This window comes from Cyanistes caeruleus, chromosome 14, assembly GCF_971803275.1.
Source record: "Cyanistes caeruleus chromosome 14, bCyaCae1.hap1.1, whole genome shotgun sequence".
Taxonomy (NCBI): Eukaryota; Metazoa; Chordata; class Aves; order Passeriformes; family Paridae; genus Cyanistes; species Cyanistes caeruleus.
This window is the reverse complement of record NC_141714.1, coordinates 5,970,680-5,988,559: the sequence shown is the minus strand read 5'-3', so window position 1 is coordinate 5,988,559 and position 17,880 is coordinate 5,970,680. Positions and strand designations below refer to the sequence as shown.

General features: G+C 37.9%; 1 long non-coding RNA gene across 5 annotated transcripts in view; it reads left to right on the top strand.

Moving 5' to 3' along the window:
• Positions 1-16,230, top strand: part of LOC111929350 (uncharacterized) — a 27,531-nt gene extending 11,301 nt beyond the window's left edge. For 4 of the 5 annotated variants that reach the window (XR_002864660.2, XR_002864663.2, XR_002864664.2 and 1 more), the window contains 2 exons: positions 785-829; positions 1,119-2,305. This is a non-coding gene — a long non-coding RNA (uncharacterized LOC111929350). Of the gene's footprint in view, positions 1-784; positions 830-1,118; positions 2,306-15,423 lie in introns of those variants that run through there. The other variant, XR_002864661.2, reaches the window with a different exon arrangement.
• The last annotated feature ends 1,650 nt before the right edge of the window (positions 16,231-17,880 follow it).

Here is a 17,880-nt window from a genome sequence, read left to right as displayed (position 1 = left end):
GCTCCAAATTGGCAAGAAAGTAGTAGTTCAGGATTCATATGCATGTGGGAAAAAAATGTACTCAGAAAAATCTAAAAATTAATCAGAAAAAATGGGATTCATAGCAATTCCCTTTTTTCATTTTAACACCCTATTGCTTATGATGATGGCTCATTAGCTTCTGTCAAATATTTCATCATTTAATCCTCAGCCTTACTTGAGAATGGCTATATTACATTTCTATTCTGGCTCTAAGGAGGTTTGTATTTGTTAGTCTTGATTTCAAATTTATTTAATGCTAATCCACTTCCACACTTCATAGTACTTCAACTACATGTTTATTCATTTGTCATTCTTCTCCAATACTAAATCTGCCCTTCAGTAATAAATTGTGCAAAATAGTTCTTCACAGTGGTAATTATTCTAAGTCACTGCTCAAAATTGCTTTCATGTTACATAGAGAAATCCACAACAAGATATGGTCTGAACAATTAATGACTTCCTACACAAGTGCAGTCCATTCTCACCCTCTGTTCCAACAGCCTGTTAAAATAATACTGTTGGCAGCTAGCAAAAATTCTGAGTGCTCATTAAAAGAAATTTCTTTCCCTCGGACAGTATATGATGGTAAATGTCTGAGAATGCCAAATGCCAAAGACTTAACTGCAGCTGTGTGCTACCTACTAAAACAAATGGGAAATATTTATTTCTTGGTTTGACTCATATTTTGTATTGGAAAAACTCAGGGAGTATATAATTTTTCTGCTTTTGCTGAAGGCTTAAAATGACCGTCTGTTGTCTTTAGGAAAGAGAATCCCATGGAACACGTGGAGTCCCTCTGTCAGGATATGTAAGTTGTTTTTGTACAAACCTGTGCTGTGTGGTCTGCATAGTGATGATTTTAAAATAGGGTAGAATATGACACAATCCTGGTGGATGTTACCTGGAGCCCTGTGTTTGGATTGAGCTCCTGTTAGTGCTAGTTTGTCAGACCCCAAACAGTTTTCTGTGACCTTTGAGAAAGGCTGATTAGTTTATTCATATGTGTGAATGACAAGAACGCCTTTAAAATGGCACGAAACTGTGCACTGTTGTGACTCCAGGAGGCATATCAGGCACAGACACTTATCTCTGCACAGCTCTCACCAGCCTGGAATCCTGGAGTGAGGCTTCATCTGTGACCAGATGCCTTTGAAATGGTGAAACTTTGGAATGGTGTGGATGGTACATCTCAGCCCTAGACAGATGTCTAAAATCACAGAGAAGAATCACACTCTGGAGGTGCTAGACTGTCTGTCGACTTTCAAGTGAATCCAGATGAGCAGCTGGAACAAGATACTTCATTCTGGATAGCTAAAATTAGGTGATATGTATCTATACCAATTACCTACAAATTCTTGCTGCCAGCATGGCTTACAAGGACTAGTTTAGATTATGTGTACTTGTCAGGGAGCAATGAGTGAAATTTGTTTTGACATTGTTTCACTCTAATGCGGCAGAAGATGGTAAGAATATGCAAGCACAGGGTCCTTCTGCATAATTTGTATAATGATGATGATTATGGTACTGGCAACATTTGTGAGAAAGAGAGCAATTGACAGAGGATGGGAAGAAGCACAAGCAAATAAACTAACACAATGATCTAATCTCACCAGAAAAAAAACAGAGCCAAATTTGACCCAAGGATTGCAATTGCAAATAGGCGTTAATAGGATTCCTCAGTGAATGTAGCAGAACATAATTTAATCTGAAGTGCACTTGAGAAATTAGAAATGCCTCCCTTTTGCTGCTTTTTGTCATGGCAGAGGTCTGGATAAGTGTTAGGTTTTACTGTAAATTAACAAGATTAGCATGTCTGCAATTTGTCTACAAATAGTCGTCATCTGTTTAATTTCCCTCAGTGCTGTCACCCTCCATTTTATCCTCTTGAGATGCTTCAAGGGGAAGAGAATCGTCAGGGCACAAAAATTATTTAAATTTCATTTTAAAAGACCATCTTGGTTTCTTAGGCTGTCTTCTAATCAGGCTAACCATCTTGAAGAGTAAATACAGAATTAATCAAGCTTGTGCTTTCATGTTCACAAAAACTCCTGAAATTCATAGCATACACTGCAAAGGGGTTAAACTCATAATATTATAGAACTTTGTTAAAATGACCTATGTCTTGTTTTCTGGAGAAAGGTTGAATAAGTGAACAGGGTACATAAGCAATCATTGTGTCAAGTACTTCTCTAAGAGCAGCTAATTAGATCCACTTCTATTCAAAGATAACAGGAATTACATTGGAAAAGGCTTTAAAATAAATGGAACTTTTTCTTCAGTTAAAGAATATTGAGGTTATCATTGGTGTAATTTCGAAAAGTCCTTTCATTGCTGTTACTCAGAAATTAAAGTGAAATCTGTTCTTAACCACTCCTTCCACTGAGCTTCCCCAAAATGACTTTCACCCTCAACACTTTCAGATCCATTTGGCAGTTAAAAAAAATAAAGAAAAAAAAGAGGAGGTCCAGTGGAAATTGCCAACCTTTGCAGGGTCTAACCTCAGCTTCTTCTTCCTTGAGGCTCAAATAGCATTTCTTCCTCTCCACAGACAAAAGTATCATATAGTGAGCAAAAAATGCTTTTCACCATATGATTAATCCCAAAGTGCTTATATGGACTCATCATGTTTTATGCCATGCAGGCACAAAGGGATACACAGCACATTATTATTACAAATGTGGCTCTATTATATATGTTTCCTTTGCAGATTCTGCTCTTGCACATGAACCCTTTCAACTCTCAAACTGTACAGCACAAGGGCTTACACAATACCAAGTAATTTTTGGCAGCTGCTGCTTAGTCTTACATTGCTGCCAGATCTCTGGCAGAATGAGCTGAATCCCTGTCTGGTATACAACCAGCACAAGGTCCTCATTATACTGGAATTTAATACTCAGGGCCAGAAGGCTCTACACACAATGCAAACCCAGATTCACTCCCTTGCCTTTTGAGTGAACAACTGTTAAATACGTGGTGCCTTACAAAGCTGCCATAATTAAATGGATAACTATTTATATACACATTCAGATCCAATGTAAATAAATAAGAATTAGGAAATTAATGGGATAAATATTAGAAGTTAAATATGCTAGAATACATGCATTTATGACACCAAGGAACAATGACAACTGGCACTGAAATCTATGTAGGGCAGTTATGACATGCAGAATGTCAAAGGCAGCATGAAGTCTGCATTACATCCCAGTACTAGGAATATTACATTTATATATACTTATGTTTATATATTTTATATATATGTATATATATACTTATATATATATTTATATATATATATATATATACTCATATATATACTATATATATTTATACTTTAAAATGAGTACATATTTATATATGTAAAGCAAACCAATGGGAGATCCCCAAGTCAGAATTACAACTTAATGGGAAAATTAAGATAAAGGCAATAAAACAGAAACACTGGCTTCAGCTGACAGTCAGGATATGACCTGACACTCTGTAGGTCAGGGCTGTGGTAGCAGTCTGATCAAATGGTGGCTGCAGTCCTGTTGGAGTGATGGATGTGATTCTGTCAAAGTAATGATCCTGTAGTAAAGTCTGATCCTTTTCTGGACATCCAGTGGTGATTATGGAGCTCTTCTCTTCTGGAATCCACTGGGTACTGCTGCTCATGGTGTTCCAAGCCTTAGGTTATAGCCAGGTAGGAAGTGTTGGTTCCTCCCCCTGCATGGAGCATCTCACAGAGGGATGATGTCATTTTATCAGTCATGCAGTGAGACTTGATGGCCCATTAATAGAAGACAGTCCCCAGAGGAAGTTATTGGAATGTGTCATGGAGCAGATAAACACTGCCCCACCTGCTTTAACAGCTTGTGAAGATCCTGATAGAATACATACTTTTGGTTGCAGCTTACATTGTAAACAACACAAATTCACAGTTCTGCACGCACAACACAAATCCTTTTCTGTTCATTCTCCAGGACACTATTTTAAATATTAGCTGTAGATTAGAACAACCACAATTTTTTTTTCCCATGGTCTTTTAAGTTTTGAAGTCCATCCATTCTCCAAGTGGGAAAGGAGGAGTATCTTACTGAGGTTCTTAGCAATATGTTCTTGTGAATATAGATCATCCCAAATATATCAGCTCAGTGCTATGTTTATACTGCCAACATGCACCCAAACGATTTGTTACACATAAGTCCTTGACAAAGCACCCTATTTCTAATAGTCTTGTTCATCCAGAGCCTTAGAAGCTCTGGGGCCCTCAACATAGGAAGGACATGGACCTGTTGGAGCAAGTCCAAAGGAGAGCCATGAAGATGCTCAGAGGACTGGAGTACCTCTCCTGTGAAGAGGCTGAGGTGGTTAGGTTGCTCAGCCTGGAGACAAGAGGGATCTGGGGAAACCTCACAGCAGCTTTTCAGTACCTAAAGGGGCTACAGGAGATCTGGACAGGGACAGTTCACGAGGGCATGGAAAGATAGGACAAGGAGTAATGACTCAAAACTGAAAGATTGATGCCTCAGCCTGGAAATCTTGAGCAGCTTTGTGTGGAAGACGAATACTGAGGCAGCACTTCTGGACATGCAAGGCAGCATTAGGCTGAGAGTCTGGGGAACCTTTCATCTTGTCAGTCTAAGCAGAGTTTTTTGACTCATTTTACTCATCTGGCCTGCATAGCTGACAATCTAGATGCCTAAGTACTATTCTATATTTTATCCTAAATGTATAAATGATAAGAATAACTCTAATGGGATCAAATGGCTAAGCAAGGAGGAAAAGGGGATTATTTTAAGTGACCAAATCAAAATCAGTGATCAATGGTGTAAACAGAAATATTCTCCTTTAAATTAATTCATTTTCAATGTTCTTTTTTGTTAAAATTTGAATGAGGCACAGTAATTCAGAGGGAGAGAACTGCAGAATATGTAGATATACTGGGCTTAAATCAGTTTGTGGATGTTTGAGGTTATTTCATTGTGTCTTGATTTTGAAGCAATTTCACAAAATCAAGTGTTAGTGATATAAGGCTGCTTGGCACAAAAACCCTTAAGGACCTTGAGGTTAAATAAAAACTGAGGTAGACTGTTCATGTTTCTTGTTATAGTAGAATTACTATGACCTTGTGAGCATTTCTATAAAACAGATTAAAAATTTGCTACTGAAATTCCCTGTACACACTGATATTTATCACAACAAGGCTTCAGTATTTTAATAGCTCCTTAAAATTAGACTCTGATGCTGGAAAAGGCTTCACTGTTTAGATCAAAACTGGCTGAAATTCAATTTTGTTTCATGGGAATTGAGGATATTTTGAACAAGTTTTTATTTCAGGATAAAAGTAGTGCTTTAAATTTCCCATGGAAACAAATATTTTTAAAAAAATGATAGTTTAAGATAAATATTTTTTTTGAGAAAGAGTATAAATTTGAGCAGACCTTCCTAAAATGAAAATGAATCAATATGACATAATTACCAGTTTTCCAGAGCTTCCATGGTGTCAGAAGTCATTGCAATGAATTAGAAATAGTGAGTTGAGATATGGAAGACTCACAGCTAGGTTTGCCAGATCTTTGATGGAGCTTTGTTTCTTGAGGTTGGATATTCTGAGTCCACTGAGACCTCCTTGGAGCATCTCCTCCCAGTTCCATGTTTATTTGGCATTCCATATGCCCTATAAAACGAAGAAACAGTCTTCTAATTTTGAAAATGGGTACAAAGAGAGACAGAAAACAATGCCAAGATGTAAGCTCATCTTTGCATAACTTAACCTTGGAAAGTCTGCACTGAGTGCAACTAGGAAATAAAGCCAAAGTGGTTGAGAAGAAATACATTGCATGGACCTGTAATTTGGACGGGAGGATGGTGCATCCATCCAGTCAGGAGTCACAGTAATGTTCTTCCTTCAGTCCAGGAAAATCACTTGGCTTCATATCTTCTAGAAAATTCAGGAAAGGAGGCCTGACCTAGTGTGCCTGTACATCAAGGCAGGAGGTATTTCAAATGAGATTCCCCTTTCTCACTTCCAAAACTGTTCCACTCTCTATACCAAAATAATTCCTTGCTCACAGGGCCTGGGAGAGCCAATGACTTTGCAACCGAGTCAGATGTACCTTTGGGAGCCTCTCATGCCTGGAGGAATTACATTAATCCAGAGCAAGATGACAAGTGGTAGCTTTGAAAGTCAATATTTTAGTTTTAGCTGCTCAGATCTTTCAGGGGTCCAAGATTATGTGTTTATCTGTCCAAAGGCTCAAAAGAAAAGCTGTAGTTGAGCCAGCAGCTTAACTCTCTTGGCAGAAAATTCCGAGATGCTGTCAATGCTGAACAGTCAGTGTTTATCATCAAAAGACATCGTCTCCGCTGGTTTTCTTTGGTTTAGAACACAAAATTGCAACACACATTTTCAAAATTTTACAGTTAAATAATAATTTTTATTAAAATAATAACAATAGAATAGTTGAGATCTGTAAAATGTGAAGGTGTGGTTTACTGTGAAATTTATTTTTCTAAGAAACTCACTGTGACTTTTTTTCACTTTATATAACGCTATGAACAATTTATAGACCATTAAAGATCCATAATATGGAACACACCCTGATTTCTCTGTCTCCCTAGCAGAACTCCAGAGGAGCTATTAAAATATAGGTAGTGAACAAACATTAAATTAAAGTAAGAGCTCTTGTCAGATTTAAATATGCCTATTGATAGAATATAAACTCAAAATGAATCTCCTATTCCTTTGTGTTTAATAGCACTTTGAACATGCATATACTTTAATTTTGCTGAAACAGAATAGAAATAAAAAAGAATGAAATTACTGTACAGCATCATAAAAATATTTAAGCAATCATGTAAATGTGGAAAACCTCTACCATATTCTAAATCATTATGGCTATTGTTATAAGAATTTGTACTGTTATGTGTGATCACAGCAGTGATTGCCAGCTTAGGAATGATCATACCTGAAATAAACTACAATATTTTACTGCAAGCTGTGGAAGAAATTAAATTAGAACAAGAAAATGCTGTGAGGAGAGTGAGACATAAACTCATGGCCTTTGGCTTTACACCTTATTGTGTTAAATCTGAAATTTTGGCACAATTTCCAACTGGTACAATCCATCCTACACAACATCAGCTGTCAGTGTGTGTGTGTGTGTGTGTGTCTGCCATCTCATAGATTATACCATAAGAAAGGCTTGGCACAGAACTCATTAGATAGGGAATATCCATCAGTACACACCAACTTAATGAATCTCTATCAGAAATAATTTGTGCCATTTCCTCGAAGCAACAATTCATACAAGAAAATCACCTGTGAAGTAGATTCATGACTAAAGTGCATAATGGAGATGTGGGTGGGTGCATGCAAATTTATTTCCTAAATTTTAGGAGTTGGGTAGGAAATATCTATATCCTACTTCTTTTGACCAAAAGATCCACTCGATTCTCTATGTGTACATTTGTGAAAACTCTTCATGGGGGTTCATTCCTGTAACACAGTTTTGACAAAAAAAAAGTCAGCACTGTGAATTGGAGAATAAATTCTGAGTCTCTAAATTCTTAACCAAGTCTTAATATGAGTGTTGCTAACCCAGCAGACATTGAGCTCAGTTTGGTTCCTTGACTCATTCTAAATCCTAACTGAATTCAAATAATGACATAAGAAGAATAAGAAAAGTTTGCAGGATGGGGCAGTGTTAGATGAAAGAATAGAAAGTGTTCAGCAGCTGATCATGTCTTTTTCCAAATTTAGCATTTTTAGTCACAAAAAAATAAGCTGAATTTCAGAACTAGGGAAAACTCCCCAAACACTTCTAAATAACAGTCTTTTAACTCCAACAGCAACAGTTCCTTCTGAAGAAACACTTTGAAAATTATGAGCTGTCTTTGAGCTAGCATATACCAAAAGAAGGGTTGAATTGCAGGTGTTCTCAGTGCTCAGCATATACTTTCAACCTGTTCTTGTTTTTCTTTTCTATTAAAAATGTAAGAGACTCTTTCACTGTGCTGAAAAACTGAAAAAAAAAAAAAAAATGCAGTAGCTTGTAAAAATTCTGCAAGGTTTAAAAGATCTCTTCAGTAAAGCATTTGATTTTTAAAGTTAAGGCTAGCTGCTTCCACAAGGTTTTTTGCAGCTCCCACATGGAATATAATCTCATTTCAGGTTTAAAAAAATAGAAATCTCTTGCTTGTGACGACTGGCTTTCAGCAGGATTCCTTGGTGGTTCCTGCAGGATGACAAGTTGTGTGTCTGTGGCCCCTGCTGAGTGAAGATGCCAAGGAGGTGCTGGAGATGTGCTGGGGCTCAGCAGGGTCAGTGACATCGCTCCAGCCACTGTCAGCACAGCACAGGCAGGGCTCTTCTTCACTCTCAGGGCTGACGTTATTTCTTGGGGACACAAATGTAATTGCAATGGAGAAGTACCCTCTCTAGGCTGACAAATGCCACTGCACAACAGCATTAATATTTCACTAAGCAGAGTGAGACAGCAGAAGTCAAAGCAACAGTTCTGGAGATGGCACTGGTAACAGAGAGGTGGCACTTTTTTGTGTGTATGTGTGCATGTGTGTGTCATAAAACATTTCAAATTAATATGCAAAATTATTAATAGCTATATTAAACTATAAAACTATTAATAGCTATTATTAAGAGCTAGGTTAATGATGACATCATGAACATAAACTAACAGTAGTGTTGATGAAACCTTATGGCCTAAGCAGATGTGATCAGGAGATATTCTCGTGGGTGGGTTTGGTTTTTGTTTGTTGAAAATAAATGAATAAATATTAGCCTGGCAGTTACATAATGAAAGAAAAAAAAAAAAAAAAAAGGAAATTGCAAACTTCTTTCCTTTGATGTAGGGCCTGAATAAGTGTGCAGAAAAGCAGGCATGAGGGAGCTGAGGATCAGCACTCTGCCATCCTTGTTTCCTGCGAGTGCTGCTCTGCTGGGTCCCGATGATGGGAGCTGTGAGGAGGCTCAGTGATTCATCTGTAGGTGGCTGCCTGTCACGGGTGGGGAAAGTGCTTCCTATATATAGCTTGTGTATGGGTTCACAGCTCACTTGAGGATGGCCTGAAATGAAAGGTGCTCTCAAAAAGCCCTGGGTAAGTCATTATTTTATTATTACAGCAAGGCGCTAGCAGCTGTCAGTCTCAATAATTGGATCAACGTTCATAATGCAAATGCCAGCAGGTTTGACTCAGCTGTTTATAGTTCTGTAGCAGATAAATTATATTCTGTGGAACTGATTTTATTTCAGGTGAGATTTTTGGGAGATGGGAGTAGCAAAGGCCAGACTGTTCTTTGCAGCTGTTAGAGACCCCGGTGCTGGTGGCCCAGGAGATTTCCCCTCTATTGTGTTGTCAGGTGGGCAGGCAGGGACCAGCAGTTCCTGCTCGTGGCTGTGGCATGGACGAGTTCAGCACTGCAGTGTAAACAAAGCCCCAGTTTCTGGTCCCTGTCCTGCACGGTGCAGCTGTGAATCCAAGTAGGCAGAGGAATGCTCTCACTGCTGTGAGAGCTGCCTGGGCCTTGCAGTGAAATGTAATTCTGAAGGCAGTTAAGGGCAGTAGACTGGCTTACCTAGATAACAAGGAAATGCTGCTACTCTTCTCTGCTGAGGGAAGTTAATCAGAGTCTCAGGAAGACATCACCTACAGGACTGCACAGACGGAATGTTCTCCTGGAGGAAAAGGCTTTGTCTCCTGTCTAAAATATGGCACAAACCTCATGTCAGGAGGACAACCCTCTTAAGTTTAGAGCTCTTATCCAAAATCATAGGTTCAGTTTCTTCCTCTGTTTGAACATATTCAGCTTTCATTCTTTTGAAATCCCTTAATATCACAGAAAATTGGGTCATTAATTCCTGTTAACCCACATCTAAACTCACATGTGACAAAAATTATGTACTGAAGTAATAAAATTTTGCTTTTCCTCGCTGATTCATAATTATATCAATGGCACTGTGCATTTGAAGCAGTGTTTCCCAAGATGATCTACAATTTATATTTTGGAAAGTCTTAAGAGGGAATGCTATGAACTTCACACGCAGAGGTCCAAACCCAGGAAACTTAAACTTCCCCTTGATGATAGGTTTGTTTACCTTTTCCATCACTGCCTCTCTCTTTCCCTGGCATGAATAATGTATTGACACTTTTTTGGTTGGGTTGTTTTGTTTTGGGGTGTTTGTTTCTTTTTTTTTTTTTTTTTTTTTATTGTTCTCTCAACACCTCAAGAAAATTGAGATGTTAATTTCTTACACTGGCAGCTAAGACAGGCACAATTAAGCAGTTTACTTTCTAGGGATTGCTCAGTGAATTCTTCAAGAAGTTTCTGTGCAGCTGATGCAGTTGAGGGCCAGGCTATCGATTCCTGGCTGACAGCAGACAGATGGCCTGTCAGCAGAGCTGCTCATACTTTTACTGGGGTACCTCATTAATGAAGCCAGCTACGAGCTTAGGTTTTCAGCTCCCTGCTATTTGAAAAGTGGTGGAACACACTGCAAAAGTAGTTTATTGGATCCCATTTGTCATTCAAGCAAATCAGCAATGTATGTTACCAGTGCCCTGCATTCTCTCTGACAAACTTGATTTTTCCACAGGTGAGTGCTAAAATACTGCTTTGCATCTACACTAGCAGTAGCTTTTCTTTGTATTCCCTGATGTGTTAGGTGTCAAAGGATAGAAAAAACCTGGGACAGCCAGAAATGCCAATTTTAGGTCTTTTTAGCTTTGTATCACCATTTTTATTTTTGCTTCACCTAGAAAAGACTAATTGTGTGTTGTGTGTAAAAATTCATATTTCAAAACACCTGTCTACAATTTCACATACTTTATATTTCAAATGAAACAGTGACAGTTAAAGGATCAACTCCCACTCATTTTGCTCTCACAAACAGTCCCACTGAACTTAAGGCAGCCCTGTAAAATGTGGACTCTTGCTCCTTGCTTGTTTCCTGGAACTGAATTTCCCCAGGGCAGTGACCTGTGTGACCGTGTTCACCAGGACAAAAAGATTCATTGCTTCATAGTCACTATTTGTGTACATGGCAAAACAGCAATAAACTAGTCTAAAATCCTAAACAATGGAAGATGATTTTACAATAAAGAAAAATAGATTAATAACTGCCATGAGGCTTAATCACAGGAGGTATATCTGCAAGGATACTGACAGCACTGTGGGCAATATTCTTAAATGCTTTGTTACTGTTCACAGAGTCTGTTGTTCTTCAGATATTTTTTCTATATAATCTATGTACTTTCAGAAGAAATTCCTTAATATCCCTGTAGTCATCTTTGTCAATTTAATAAATACTTGATAGTTTTGTCCAGTAAAATTTTAGAAAGGTTTCTTGTGTGCTGTCACCTTTTATTAGTAAAGTTCTCTACAGGGGTGATGGCGATGTCCAAAGGTTAAAGTGGATGCATTCAAGGGCTTTACTTGAGAAACTGTATTTTTTAATAAATGGCTCATTTAAAAAAACTCAAAGTGTATGGAAAAGTATGTTCCTAGGGTGTCTCATTGTACCTTTTTTGGCTTTTTTCATGTTCACCATTTGTTATTCTTCTATTCTTTCTCTCTCAATTACTATTGACATTCAGGATGACTGTCAGCTGATGGCTTTTTATAAGCTGTTCTGCAAGCTGAACACAAATAACATGACAGCTTGCAGGCTACTTGTTGTCATGGTGTTCTTACTTTGCTCTGGGCAATGCCATATAAAGAATATTACATCTCGACTCCTATTTGCATCAACCAAATATTTTAACATTAACACAATAATATCAGAATGGCAGGATGTTTATGACATTACCAGCACCAAGAAAGCAGAATAAAATTATGTTCTGTTTCCGCCTACACATTTTCACCCACTCCCAGGCTCTGTACCACCCTGGTTACAGGATTGTTGATTTCTGTGGAGGTAAGTTGATTTCAGGTTCTAAGCCAAATTATGAAATCTAATTTAAAAGGTCTTTCTGACTGCATTTGCAGGCTTCATTAAGTGAGATGTAACACAGGGAATGTCACCCTACATACTGTTCTTTGAACTGTCTTCCACCAATTTACCTTGAGGTTGTCTTAGTTTTAGAAGTTCTCTGCAATATCCACAGCTTAAAAACCTCCAAGGAATTTCAGCACTGACCAAGAAAAATAAAAAAATAATTTGTGAAAAATAATTAGTGTAAAAATATTAACAAAATTATGGATTTCAGAAATTTCCTGCATCACAAAATATCTCTACATACGAATAACTTCCTGTATTTAGGTTTGACTTTGGTTTATTATATTTGGTTTGGTATATTATGTTTTGCATTATTACTATAGGTTTGACTTTGGTTTATTGTTTGGTTTATTAAACTGTCTAGCCTGAAGGATAAAATGCATTTTAAGCAAGATATATTTTAAGTTCTTGTAATACAGTAACTGTAGCCACAACTCTCACCATACAGCTGGTTCCAAGTTTCCAATGAATCATTTTGAATAAAACACCTCTCAGTGCTGTGCTCTTGGTTGTTAGATACAAGCAGCAGCTTGTGTGAACATCACTGATGTGTTCCTGTATGACCCTCTGCAGCTTTGCAAACTCCTGTCACTAAATGCAAATTTTTGTCTGCAAAGCAGGGTCGCTTGCAGTTTTTCTCTCTTCCTCTCATTCTTCTAGTATGAATGTTTGGGAGCATGAAGAACAGCAGGCAGAGCCTTGCTGGAAGCCCTGAGATTGTCAGGAAATCCTCCTGCCTCTGCTCCCTCCATGCCACCATCCGCACCCCCTGCCCACAATAACATGGGCAGAGAAGCACCTCAGTGCTTGTTCCTGCGTCCCCTGTGCTTGGGAGAGCTTGCACGTACCTGTACAGCTGATGAGCTGCTTTCCCTCAGAACCTCTCTCAGGCACTTTTGAACACCAGGGCTAACCAGTCTAGCCCTGGGTGCTGTGTGTGGAGCCCTCCATGGTGGCTGCAGGTTATTAAAGTTATTAAAGTTATCGTTATTAAAGCATGCCATTGATATCACTGCTATTTTCTCCTACAGAGTACATTCCATAGATGCTAAGAAAATAAAACCAGAGAATAAATGTCACATTTTGTTATCTTTATCCATCTTGGGCTACAAAAGCCTTTAATTTTCCAGCAGCCAGCCCCTGAGGTAAAGTACACCCTTCTCTCCCAGCACTGCAGAGGAGAGAGAGAGAGAGAGGGTTGCCTTCCCTGCATTGACAGATATTAAGACCATTAGATCCTCCAGTTTAACATGAAGAAGGGCACCTGGGCTTTACACCTGAAAAAAATACAAGTATTTTTATGAAAAGAACTATTTAAGTGAAAGAAAACAAACAGAAGCAAAAACCACCACCCTAATACAAGTTTTATTTCAGTGAGATTTTATTTTCTTAAAAAAAAAAAAAAAAAGCAGAAGCAATATATTAATATATTCTTCATGCTTCTCCGTTGCTTTACGCCAAACAGGGCACAGTGGTTTCATCTGGATGTAGTTATATTTGCACACTTTTCCAGGATGGCCTCAACATTTCAGCATTTTTCTTTCTTGTAGAAAGAAATTAAAGGTTTAAGGATGAAATTTGTTTCAATTAAGTTGCCAAAAGAAATTCCGTACCCAAAATACTTATTGCTTACTTATCACCTTACTATGAAGATTGAGAGCAATTTTTTCTTCCAAAGATCTGAATTCATAGAAACATAAAAGAAAGTGGGAATTAATAAGTAATTCATATACAATTTGCTCAAGACCAGCTAATGGACAGATCAATAGCCAGGCATATTCCATAGACACATAACATATTAAAGAATTTAAAAAATTTAATTGTCACCAAACAAGTTAGATCAATCTGAATCCTTTTCTTCATTTGCATTCGTTTTGTGACTTGTTTTACTCCCAAGAATTGTTACATTTTATCCTTCTCTCCCCCATGCCCTTCACAGCAAATATTAGTGTACACATGATCCCATCCTGCTGGTATTTTGTACCTTTATATGTATATATATATATATTTTGTATATATGTATTTATATATATATTTTGTATGCCTTTATAAAGATTTTTTTTTTTTTCTCTCAATCTTTCTCGACACTTTGGAAAATTCCAAAAGGGAAGGTAAATGAAAAATGAATTTAACTTTAATTTTGAATATAGTTTTACCTTTCGTGGGAAATTGGCAATAGCTTCACCAGAGAAACATTTTTGGTAGAGAAGAAAATACATTGTTATTCTAAAATACCCTGGAGACTTGAAATGCACCTTTAAGCATCTGTGTACATGAGCCAGCTTTTTAAGGATTATTGTTTGGAAAGGCAAGAGAATGAAATACTATTCAATTAAGATTGTTTAGGGTTTTTTGGGTTTTTTTAGCATGATAGAATGTAAGGTCAAATACTTATAGATTTTTTTGACACTGAATTATGCTATCTATATTGTTATAACTCTACAGACAACCAAAAGATAAGTGGTTAGACTACTGGCTGTCTTCAGGCTTTTTAACAGAAGAAGATGTAGAAAATAAGTGGTTTTCAGAGACACCTAAGGACATGCTATTGCAGGTTACCCTGGAGGCAGCTGAGCCCCTCTCAGCCACTCACTCCCCCACAGTGGGATGGGGAAGCAAATGAGATCTGCAAGAGTGAGAAAACTGGTGGGCTGAGATAAAGACAGTTTAATAGGTAAAGCAAAAGCTGTGTGTGTCAGCGAGGCAAAAGAGGTAATTCACTGTTTTGGATGGGCAAACGGGTGTGCAGGCATTTTTTGGACAGCAGGGCTCCATCACACATAACAGTGACTTGGGAAGACAAACACCATCACTCTGAATGTCCCTCCTTCCTCCTTGTCCACAGCTTTGTGTGTAGAGCATGGTCACTTGGGTCTGGGCTCAGCTGTCCTGGCTGTCCCCTCCCAGAGCCTCTCACTGTGAGCAGCCCAGCCCTTGGCTCTGGGTAAGCTCTGCCCAGTGACACCTAAAACCAAGGTTGTTTTGGTCACACTGAAACTACAACACTGGAACGACACTGAAACCTCATACAAGCTACTGTGAAGTAAATGAACTCAATGCCAGCCAAAACCAGTACACATGGATAAAACCTGAATTCAAAAACAGCTGAGAAAAAACATTGTAATTGCTTCCATCAAAATCCTTCACTTACAAGCGTCCTAAAATCAAGTTCCATACCTTGGGAATGCTTTGTTAGCAGAGGCAGTTCATATTTGCAGTTCATTCATTGAGCAAAAAATTATAAAATACTTTAATACTTGAGCCTGTGAATTCTGGGAGTTTTGAACATTTCAGCTGTTGAAAATGTTAAGCAAGACTGAGTATTGTATAAAGTGCTAGGATAAGTAATCTGTCAGGGGGAGGAAAGGGAAGAACAGTGAAGAAAGGAAGTAATCACTGTCTTTTTCAGTGGCTGCTCTAATGGGAGAGCAATTGTGTTATGATGCTGGGACAGACCCTGAAGCCTCTTGTGATGCTGCAGCAGCAGAGCCGACCTTACACTGACCTGATTGACCTGACCTGACTGAGCATCGATTTCCTGCAGCTCTTACCCAGAGGGCAGGTACCACCACACTGACAGAAAATTACAGGGAATTAAGGACTTTGTCTGGAAATAAAGGATGAGCCAGGCACCTGATTTGGCTCTGTTTGAAATGACCTCTCTGGGCATGCCTGTTATTACAGGAGCTGTGGCTAAAACACAATACAGGGATGGCTGCATTTCACATTCTCAGAATTCAAAACATTTCTATAGAGTTCTGAGCACGAACTGAACTCTGAGCAACAAAACCAGAAGAGAATCTCAACAAACACATCACTTAATAAGTGCTTGGTCAGCTCAACACAGAAACCAGCAAGCCTCAGTTGACTGAACTGGCCTTATTACTGTGCCAGCAACATCCTTTGAACTCCACAGTTCTGGAAATCCATCTGGTTTACATAACAAAACAATAATGTTAAAATAGGTGATCTTTCTTCAAGTTGCTTTCAAGAAGTTTACCTTAAAACTAAAGACAGCGGTTTTGACTGAGAAATTTTTTGTGTTCAGAATTTCCAGAATCTGATGGCTCTGAATATCTGATTCCAGATTTCAAAGAGCCAAAAGGAACTCAAGGTGTTTCTTGTGTCAAGTCTGTTGTGTGAGCACAGATCATTTTTCAGAATACATGGTCCTAGCTTTCTAAACCAGCAGGATTAAGAATAAACACCAGAAAAATTTCTTTTTTACCTGTTGAATAAAGAAGCTTTGGACCCTCAGATTAGTTTATGACTGAAAGCCTTCCTCAAGAATGGCAACTAGAGCTGATGTGACAGAGTCAACTAGTAATTCAAATGGAAATAATAACTAATTATATACCCCCTTCTATAAGTTCTCTTTAATTTCTTTATTTTGATTTTGCTAGTTCCAAGTCCCATACATTAGTTTCTTCTATGCTTATATTAAATAGATTAAAGAATGATCTATTTGTGGAAATATTAATAATTTAAAAAGATAGATTCATTATATACTAAAAAACTGCTTTTTTCAAACAAGCTCACATTTTACTTAGTTCTGTGGAGAATTTCATCTCTTCTAAAGCCTTCCAATCCTACAGTTAAATAACTATTGATGACAACTAATCTTTTCTACTTTACACAAAGCTCAATCTTGAGATTTTTCCCTGACTCCAAATGATCACCAGGACTACCCTGCTCTGTAAATTCAAATACTTTTCAACTGTCTTTTTTTATTTCCTAAAGAACTAAACACGCCTCCAAAAGGAAACTTTCTTAGTGTAAACTCAGAGCAAGTCCATCACTTTTGTGCTTACATAAGTCAGTTCATTTCCTATTCCTCTGTACTTTGCCAAAACCATTTTAAAAATGCATAATTCCATTCAGCTAATTAAATTTCCGCTGTATTTGTTTCCTCTATCTTATCCTGAAATAAAAATTCATCACATACTTAACCTCTTACTTAACAGGCTTACAAATTCCCATGCATCATGCCAGTAAGTGATAAATACTTAAGCAGGTAGGATCCCAGGTGTTCTTTAATACATTCATGTATTGATTGGTTGCATTTCTTTTAGAAATAGTTGAACCTGAACCTGCAAATGTGGTCTAAAATAGTCATTCTTTTCCCCTGTTACATTTCTTAATAAAGGATTTGCACTACACAGTACAGAAAGGTGGGTTGATACACTGAATTATGCTGATAGCAATCAGCTAATGCCCATCAACATGTTTATAATGCTAGACATCAAGATTGTCTTTCATTTGTGATCCAGCTGTCAAGTGAACTCTGTCTGGATGTATCTCTGAGTGCTGGAGGCACATTTAATGTCAAAATCTGGGATGACTATGCAGAGACAACATTTTCACAGGAATGCAAATATAAAAATATTCTGACATTTATTCCTGATTTTGAGAGTTTATGACAAAAAATAATCAACCCAGAGATTAAGGATTGAACAGCTCAGAGCTGGTATGGAATAAATAGCATTTTGCACAGTGCTGTCCTCAGCAAAGAGTGAGCACAGTGCTGACGTCAAGGAACAAAAAAGCTGGCCCTTTTGCTCTTTTTCTGCTATCTACATAAGCTACAGTCTCTCTGGTTTATAAATGTCCTTGCACCTTCCCAAAATTAGCAGAAATCCAGTGTCCCATACTGGTCACCTTTCAGTAGTTGCAGAAGTGCAAGATTGTAGTCCTAGCAGCTGTAAACTTCCAGAAAGCTTTAGTGTCAGCCTGGTCTCCTAAGCCATCTGTGTCTCCAGTCTATTTTTTCCATATGAAATCATCAATATTCTGATCTACACAGCCACAGTTGGGTTTTGTTTGCACTACAAATACAATCAGTTACACATTACTCAAGATCTAATTA